The 8834-nt window shown below is 44.2% G+C and overlaps 1 protein-coding gene across 3 annotated transcripts in view; it reads right to left on the bottom strand.

Annotated features, from left to right (window-relative positions):
* The window catches only part of FAM107B (family with sequence similarity 107, member B), a 174160-nt gene that overhangs the window by 46571 nt on the left and 118755 nt on the right, over positions 1-8834 (bottom strand). Inside the window, exon 1 of one of the 3 annotated variants that reach the window (XM_012660953.1) lies at positions 2173-2191. The exons of the other annotated variants lie outside the window; for them this stretch is intronic. The gene's annotated coding sequence lies outside the window, so the exon portion shown is untranslated. Of the gene's footprint in view, positions 1-2172; positions 2192-8834 lie in introns of those variants that run through there. 3 annotated transcript variants of the gene reach the window in all.

Genomic DNA, 8834 nt, shown 5'->3' with positions numbered 1-8834 from the left:
TCATTCACGCAGAAATAAAAGCACACTGAACACATGGCTGTTTTCTATTTTAAAACGCACTGTTAAAGGCCAAAGGCACAGGCTTACGCCTGGCCTTCCACACACTAGCCTCTAATCCATTTTAATGCACTGAAGGAAAATGCTAACAGGATTCTCACACTTGGCCTCCCAGGATCCTAACCAAGACGGAACTTAATGTATTCTGCAGAATGTTCTTCCCAGATACCGTTTCCTTCTGCCAGCTAGTTGAGAAGACAGACCAGTCAGTTATCCTCAGGGACTCAAACCTAAAGGACTTACTCTGTGTCACTTCGGCAAGTATGAGAAGCATCTCACCCTGGCAAAGGACATTAAAGTTGCAGCAAACCACGGCAGGAACTAAAGCGAGTCTCTGTTGCTGGATACGGCAAGTACAAAACACTGATGCCGTGGAACTTATGTCGTAGCGACAGGGCCAGAGAAGCAGGAAGGCAGGAGACACACAAATGAGCACATGAGTATCTGCGATGGGGTTGGTGCAGTGTTAGGAAGAAGAAGAGAGCAGGGCAAGAGGGAGGCCCGGGGAGGTCTCTGCAGCACGTCTGGTATGAGCTTTCCAGAGAGGGTCTGGAGAGGCCCAGAGGCCCTGGGCGAGCCTGTGTTTGGCTGCTCAGGGAAAACAGCCAAGAGGCCAGTGGGGCTGCGGCAGAGGGTCTGGGAGGTGCCAGAGGGTCAGGGAGGTGGCAGGCAAGCCAGGCTTCAAATTCACTTCCACGATTTGAGGAACAGCTGACGCAGGTCTCAGTTCCAGGCCACTGCACGTAGTAAATCAACTGGCCTGAAAGACGTTCAAGGCCATCCCTGCCACAACCTCACCAAGCCATGGGGAAGTTCCCAGGGGACATCTCATTCTGACTGGCATCACTACTGCACCAGAAGTGGTGTTAAAATCAATGCCCGTTTAACATACGGGGACACACCTGGGGCATTTGGCCTTATTGTTTAAAACTGTGCAGGATGTTCCCCAAGGTTAAGAGTATCAATTTTGCCATGCTGTTGACACATTCTTGGTGACAATAGTTAATACTCCCCGTTACGGTACGTTAGAGTAAAATCCTGTCTCCAACCATAAAGAATATTACCATCATCGCCCTGTTCGCCATGGGTTACCAAAGGGACCAAAGGGATCCAGGTTTTCTGAGACACTCCCAATTTCAAACACCCTTCTTTGCCATCCCCATAAATGCACACATGGTTCTCAAACAATTCACTCTGATCATGATTACAGAATAAACCATGACCACATCTCTAGGAGACAGGTAACAGCCCTTCTAAAAACAGTGCCAGAGCATCATCGAGGTATGTTCTCGATAGCCCCACCCACATTTTTTAACATTTTATTGAGTGCTTACTGCATGCAGGCCCACTGCTAATGCACTAACTTTATTACTGTAAAACTCTTTGAAGGAGGCACTCTTACTAACCCCGTTTTACTGATAAGACCACTGAAAATCAGGCAGGTAATTCACTTGCCTAAGATCACAAAGCCAGTAAACTGCAGACCCAGAAGGTGGGCCCAAGCAGTCTAATTCCAAAGCCTGTTGAATCATACTGTTTCTCAGTTTAAAGAAACTGGAGAGAGAAAAATCCTTCATTTGGTAGGAGTTGCCCAGGAAGAGAGGAGAGGACGTATCATTTTCCAGTTGGCTAATAAGAGAGTCGGAGTCTTATATAAGATCCAGAGTCAAGATCCTGTAGGGAAATCTATGCAACCCAGAGCTAAATATACTGCAGGGGAAGTATCTCCTGCTCATTAGTGACAAGTGACAAGAAATGCAGAAGCACAGCACAGACCACAGAACTCTGAAAACAGGATGCGAGCTCACTTTGCTGGGCCACAACTATCCACTCACCGTGGGCTGTCCTCCTTTTACATCTGAATATATTCTTGCACCTGCCGGAGATCACACGCACGTGGCATGGCTCTCCACTTGTTTTATTTTTTTAAAACGGGGTCACGGAAGTTGTGGCCGGACACATCGCTCCACCCAAGTCATAAAGATAGGGTGGGTGGGGACAGAAAAAGAAAGGGCTCCGCCCAACCAACCTGGGCATTTGCTTGCCAACATCTGCCACGATGCAGGAAGGGGAAAAGTTCACACTGGCAGAATGGAAAGAAACCACTGTACAAACCCACAAGTCTTTCGTTCACTCACTAGAAGAATCTCCCGTATTCCAACATTGCGGGCACACTCTGCTGGATGTCCCAAGGCCACCTCTCAGGATCCGGGCCCTGGAACACAATGCAAAGTACAAGACGATGCTTCCCCCTGAAGGGACTTGTTCTTGTCATCGTCTGTGTTTCATGGAAAGTCCTTAGGAAATGTGGAACTGAAATGATACGAACACAGAAGTAAACTCTGTCTTTTAATAGGAATTTCCAGCTACTCCTGCAGATCCACATGCTGACACACTCTGAATCTGGAACGGAGACTGACCAAGGCGGCCAAGCAAGGCAGGACTTTAGGACACCCAGCCCAGCCCACCTAAAGAAACAGCAGCACCTGAGATCTGAATCCCATCAGTTCCTCAGGACGGCAGCAAGTACTTGGGAAGAAGTGCTTACTCTCTTAGGACCCTACAGGGACACAGGGATGAGGATGCCATGGTCCCTTTCCGCAGAGCTTCCAACCAGATATGGAAAAGCGCAGTATATAAGCGAGTGACCACAGGAAAATCCCAAAGCTGGAAGGGCACGTCCCAGGTCCCGCTGCAGATGGGAACTGCGCTTTCTCATCCCACAGCTCTCAGCACTCGCCGTCTTTCCTTCCGTTCCACCACAAAGGAGCCTCGAAACACGACAACCGCCTGTAAGATGACGGTATCCAAATAAAACGGCTGGTGCGGAAGTTCAAGGAAGTACATCAAGTCTTCCCAAGAGGGACACAGAGCCCATGCCCAAGGGGAATAAGAAACACTCTCCCTACAATTATAAACAGCACCGAGAGGGCACACTGGACCCTGGTCCACTCCCTCATGCCCCTTTGGTCCTAACCCCCAGTGTGATGGTATCTGGAACCGGGGCTGTAGGAAGGTGATTAAGTCTCAAGGACGCAGCCCTCATGAATGGGACTCGTGCCCTTAGAAGCAGAGACATGAGAGAGATGATCTCTCTCTACCACGTGAGGATACAGCAAGAAGGTGCATCCTTTTGCAAACTAGCAAGTGGGCCCTCGCCAGACACGGAAGCCGCCGGCACCTTAATCTTGGACTTCCCAGCCTCCGGAACTGCAAGGAGAAGTACATGTCGGCTGTTTAAGCCGCGCAGTCTGTTGCATTCGTTGCAGCAGCCCAGACTAAGAGCCATCCACACCTTTGAGCCCCGGGGTCCCTCCTCCACTCTCCAGTTAGACCCCAGAACTCCAGTCTGGGCCTCCAGCCCCACGAGCTTCCTAACTCACCTCTCTGTTCTTTCTACCACCGCTTATAAAACTGGCCCTCCAGGTGTGGAAGGCTTTTGTTTATGGTATGAATAACTATTTTTAATGTTTTTAAGACTTTCCGTTAGTAGGAATAAGAACCTTTCTTACATATCAAAAAAAAAAGACAGTTTTTTTAGGATGACAATTTTAAACATCATTATTTTTCTTTTTCTGCAATAAAATCATCGCCATCATCTCAGTAACTAGGAAGTTCTGTTTCCTGTTCTTGTTTTTCTTCTTTTATGGTGGCAGGTGCCAGTGCATGGGGTAGGTAGGGCGATAGTGAAGGAAACTGCTCAATCAGAGGTCAAGGGGAGATTGTGACAGTCCTAGATATACACTAAGGGCCTTTGTTTTCTCGGGAACTAAGCAGCCCCGGGCTGCAATTTCATCTGTAAAATGACAGGGTTTCGTGTTTTCTATGGTCTTGTCCCACATTCAATCCCATGATGACTGCTGAAAACCCCAGCATGGGCCGATTACTCGGGTGACACACTTTAGAGAACTGGTGGGGTGTGTATTTAAAGAAGACTATCCAATGACTCATCCATGAGTAAAATATAATTTACCTCCACTTACAAAGCCGTGTTAATCAACGTGATGTTAGTAGAGAGAGCGCCTAATGTCTGACAATGATTCTGAAGAGGCTATAAATAGGCAGTTTTTGAAATTAGTCAGCTATGTGCTATGGTCCACCAAGAAGCACATGCATGCAACATGTTCCAGACGGTACGTGCAAGCTGTTTTGTTTCTAGCACAAATGGGGGAGGGGGGGGACAGTCTTAGTAGAGTCAATTATCACATATTTCAGCTGTAAGTATGAAATAGGAAGCTCATGAAGAATTGTAATTTAGAAGCATTTAAAACAGACAAAACAAACAAAGCTACTCCAGGCATACATATGGATAGCTGCAAAGCCAATTGTGTTATTTTATCACGGATTGTTTAAAGTCACCAATGGATCGGAGTACAAACCAGGTGTAAGTGGACACGTCCCTGGACATTACCAGAGTCTCCCGCCCTCCCCCTGCCTGTGTGCTTGCCTAACACAGGTAGCCGAGACTAATAAAGGCCCACCCTGAGGTCTCGGTGGGCAGCACACACAGGGATAGGGAGAGTCTACCAAACCATCTTAAGACAAACAGGCTGACACTCAGATGTCAACACCGAACACCCTCTCCCATGGTCACAGGGTGACTTCTCCCCTCATTCCTCCCCACCCACCACCTCACACACTATCTCCCAAAAGTCCACCTGATCTTTATGAAATCTCAGCTTTAGGACAGCCTGGGATGTCACTGAGGAAGAGGAGGAGAAAGACGAGACAGTGATGGTTCCAGACCCATCAAGTCAACTCCCTGGAGATGTTTTCAAGTATTTGAAGGATAAGTGGTGATTTTTTTTTTTTTTTTTTTTTTGAGAATGATCAAAGGAATTACTTTTAAAGCTCTGGGTTGGCAGAGGACATTCATCAAAAGAAAGAAGCTACGAGTTCAAACCTACCTGGACGTCTTTTAAGAGTCCTGAACCATCTATCAGCAAAAGCTGTTTCAACTGCTAACAAGCCAAGCAAAACTATAAATCGTTTAAATAATATTTATTATAGCTAGTGCCTCCCTTGCCGTTGACCGTATTTACAAACTAAATTAGAGCCAGTGTGCTTTTTGAAAAATAGATCTTAAGAGTATACGAAAGGCCCTTGAAAAGCAATGTTTATGGCCCATTAGGAATAAGGCATTTCTTTAATAAGGAAGAATGAAGTTTTAAAAATAATAATAATAAAAAGGAACAAATGAATGAGCCGGAAGGCAGTACCATAGGGTGGACAAGAGCATATTCTCTGTAGTGAATCCATCTGAGTCCGTGTGATCTTGGGCAGGTTACTGATTTGTGCCTATGCCTCAGTGTCCTCCCCAGAAAATAAAGCCAATTATAGCCCTACATCACAGGGCTGTTGTAAGGACCAAAATAATGATGCACGTAAAAAGCATTTAGCATGTGCATAAGAAACACTCAAGTATTAATGGTCATTATTCTGGGATAAGTTTGGGTTCCAACTGTACCCATCATCAGCTGTGTGGTCTCGGGCAAGCTATTTAACACACCTAGGTGCCGGTTTATTCACAAAAAATGAGAAGTTGTGATTAGATGATCTCTTGATTTTTATGGCTTCTCCAAACTCAAACTCCCTCTGATGACACACCATCATTTGCAATTTCAAAGTCTTTTAGGTTCCTAGTTTTCATCTTTCTTTTATGACTTAATGGTCACAGCCATTATTTATTGGATACCAAGTGTATGTTCAAAAGCACAACTCCTACTTATGAGACAATGAGGTTGTGAATCCCAGAACCTACTTTACGATGATCCTTTTCACAGTGTGGTTACAAGGAACACACTGCAGCAAAAGGAAACATGCCTATCGTAGAAGGAATCAATGTATTTCCATTCCAGGGGACTTTAAATATCGAGGTTGTCCCCAAATCAGGCTGCTGATGTAGTATTTCACAGTGTGGCCTGGTAGTGATGGAGCATACATAAACTAAATTCATTTGTTATGACCGTGCTCTTTTAAAAGGAACTCTTAATTACTTCCTCCTGGAAACAATGCCATCATCTAGCCTTTCCAAACACTCTTCACAATGAAGTCCAAAGTTGCCATTAGAGGTCTGTCTCTCACATTTTAGCAGAAGACAAAACTGTTTCAGATTTATCATTCTCCTCTCACCAGTGATTGACTTTTTTCTAAGAAAAGACTGAGCATAAATGTCCTTACGTGTCAGAAAATTTTAAATGATGATTGAAAAGGATCATCCATCACGGTCTGCGCCATCCCGTGGAATTGTATTTCATAAACCCAGCTCATAATCTCCTCACTTAGGCGGTGAGCAGGGCCCCAAGTTATGTAAACAACAGAGTTAGCCTAAGTGCAAAGACTTTACTATTGCTATTAAATAAGATTTACAATAAAATCAACCTGACGCAATAAGATTTATAAAAGATTGTGCAAACGGTAATTAGCATTAATGATAGGAAGTACTCACAATGACTGTAAGAACCAAGCTAATCTTTGCTTTTTTCTATAATTCTTTAGATGCCCCTAAGCTGCATCAACGCTGACAGTGTTCCCTCACATGTTGGCCAGCTTAAATCTCATCTCACACTCACTCCCAACTCATTAAGAGAGAAGAATTAACCTCCAGTGAAATAATGAATCCAAGCAACAGTTATCAATGGATGCCAATGGCACTGGGAGAGATGTCGGTGGGGAAATTCACAATGAAAGGATCCAGCTGTCACCACAGGACCCCCAGTGATCAATTTCAGTATCCCTGCAAGTGAGACAGCCACACATTTTCCCAAGATGATGCAACATGAAGTAGATGACACCAACACCAAGTCAATCCTGCCAAAAAAGCCAAACCTTAATCTAATGAAGCTTGAAGGCCAACTTCCGGTTTTCCGAAATACACGGTCTAGTGGGACAAGTTTTAAAAGTAAACTAAAAATCCAGAATGTGGGACATTCTACTCGACAAGTGACCCAATTTCTTCCACAAATCAATAACATGGCAAAAAAGATTTATGACGCTTTAAGAGGTACGATAATCAAATGCACTGTGTGGACTTTGTTAGGGTTCTAGTTGGAAGAAACCAACTGTGAAAAGCCATTTTTAAGCTAATAAGGGGTGAAATCAATGCTGGGGAGGTGAGAGTTCAACAGACCCCTGGGCTTCCCTCATCCCTGGCCCTGTGATTTCCCAAACTGCACATCCAGCCACCCCCCAGGTGAAAGGGCAGGGCCTGGCCCCAGAAACTAGGCTATGGATGGCTGGGCCCCACCCAGCTCAGGACGGAAAACCCTCAGGTACCACAACTCATGCTGGGCAAAACCAGAGGCAGTTCCTGGGGCTATCTACAGAGGAAATGCACAAGTTCCCCTACCGGCAATTTCTGCCAATAGGTTTGTAGCAGCCTGAGCTTCCTCTGAAAGCCACGCACGTAAAAAGCATAAAATCACCACTCTGAGCAGAGAAACCAGCACCAGAAGCAAGCAAGGTACCTACAAAGTGGGAGAAGAGAAAAAGAGACGCACACCACCGAAGTGGCGATTTTGATTTTGCATCCTTAACAGGGTACCACCCCAGCACCTCTACGCCTGGAGGTTTTGTGGTTTTGTTTTGCTTTTTGTCTATCTTTTTTTGGACAGATATTCGATGTAATAACTTGCATAAAGCGCACACATGGACATGTAGAGTCCAATTTTTACTCCCTGCAATTTCAATTTTATTTGGTTTGGTTCTACAATGTCACATGTCCCCTCCCCTGCAGACATGTGCCATCAGCAGCCAGTCTGGAATGGAAAAACAAACAGGTTGGGGCCTGCTTCCAACGTCTGCACCCCGCATGCGGGTGCTGGTGGCCCGAGCAGCTGACACACGCTGTCCAGCCAGGACACAGAGATTAAAGCTGAACCGTGTCCGGCAGCAACTACAAGATAACGGCTTCTTTATTGCACCATTTAAGTCTCTGCCTCTGCCCCCAAATCCTACTTTCCCCAAGCTTCTAGCTTTAACCTGCCCCGAACTGTCCAACAAGTATGAAACAACGATTATCCTCTTTCACCTGTTTCAAAAGCCTAGCATTTCACCAGTTAATCTTCTTTTAAAAAATGGTAGACTCTCTCCGTGGTTCCAACCATAGAAAGACACTAACAAAGATTGATGGAAATCTTTTAAAATTAAAATTTAGTATTAATAATTATTAATTTCTTTATACTTAAAACCAGGTTTTCTAAAACAAAAAGCAGCTTTTTTTGTTTGCTATTTTGAACTAGTAAACTAGGATTATAATTAAAAATCCTCCAAAGTGGAATATGTACTACACCAGAAGAGTTAGTTAGCATAATCCCATTTTAGAAAGCTAGGAAGGAAAAAAAAAGTTAGGAAGAATGCAATACAAAATATGAAATTTCCCAATACAGACTATATGTGGATAGAAAAAAATACTGTTTAATTACAGAATTGTTAGAGGGAGGGTAAGAGGTATTAATATATAATACAATTATATAAACATTTTGAAAAATGCATGATGCCTAACTGAATTCCATCCATTAATAAGGTAATAGCCTTGGGATACTTTGTACAAAAATGGCATTTCTGGTAAACACAATATTTAAAACACAACTCAAACACACAAGCTCTGCCTAATGACATAATTAAGTTTTTAATTTGGTGCCATCCTGACACTTCGCCTAAGAAAACTACTTCACAAATGGATCGCTCTAAGACGCTATAATTTCCATATGGTAATGTTAAAATAAAAATTCAGTACAATTATTCTCCTTAAAACTACAGTTTTAGATTTACCTGGC

The sequence above is a fragment of the Propithecus coquereli genome, unplaced genomic scaffold, assembly GCF_000956105.1.
Source record: "Propithecus coquereli isolate 6110/MARCELLA unplaced genomic scaffold, Pcoq_1.0 Scaffold69, whole genome shotgun sequence".
Taxonomy (NCBI): Eukaryota; Metazoa; Chordata; class Mammalia; order Primates; family Indriidae; genus Propithecus; species Propithecus coquereli.
The sequence above is the reverse complement of the archived record's forward strand: the minus strand, read 5'-3'. Positions and strand labels throughout refer to the sequence as shown.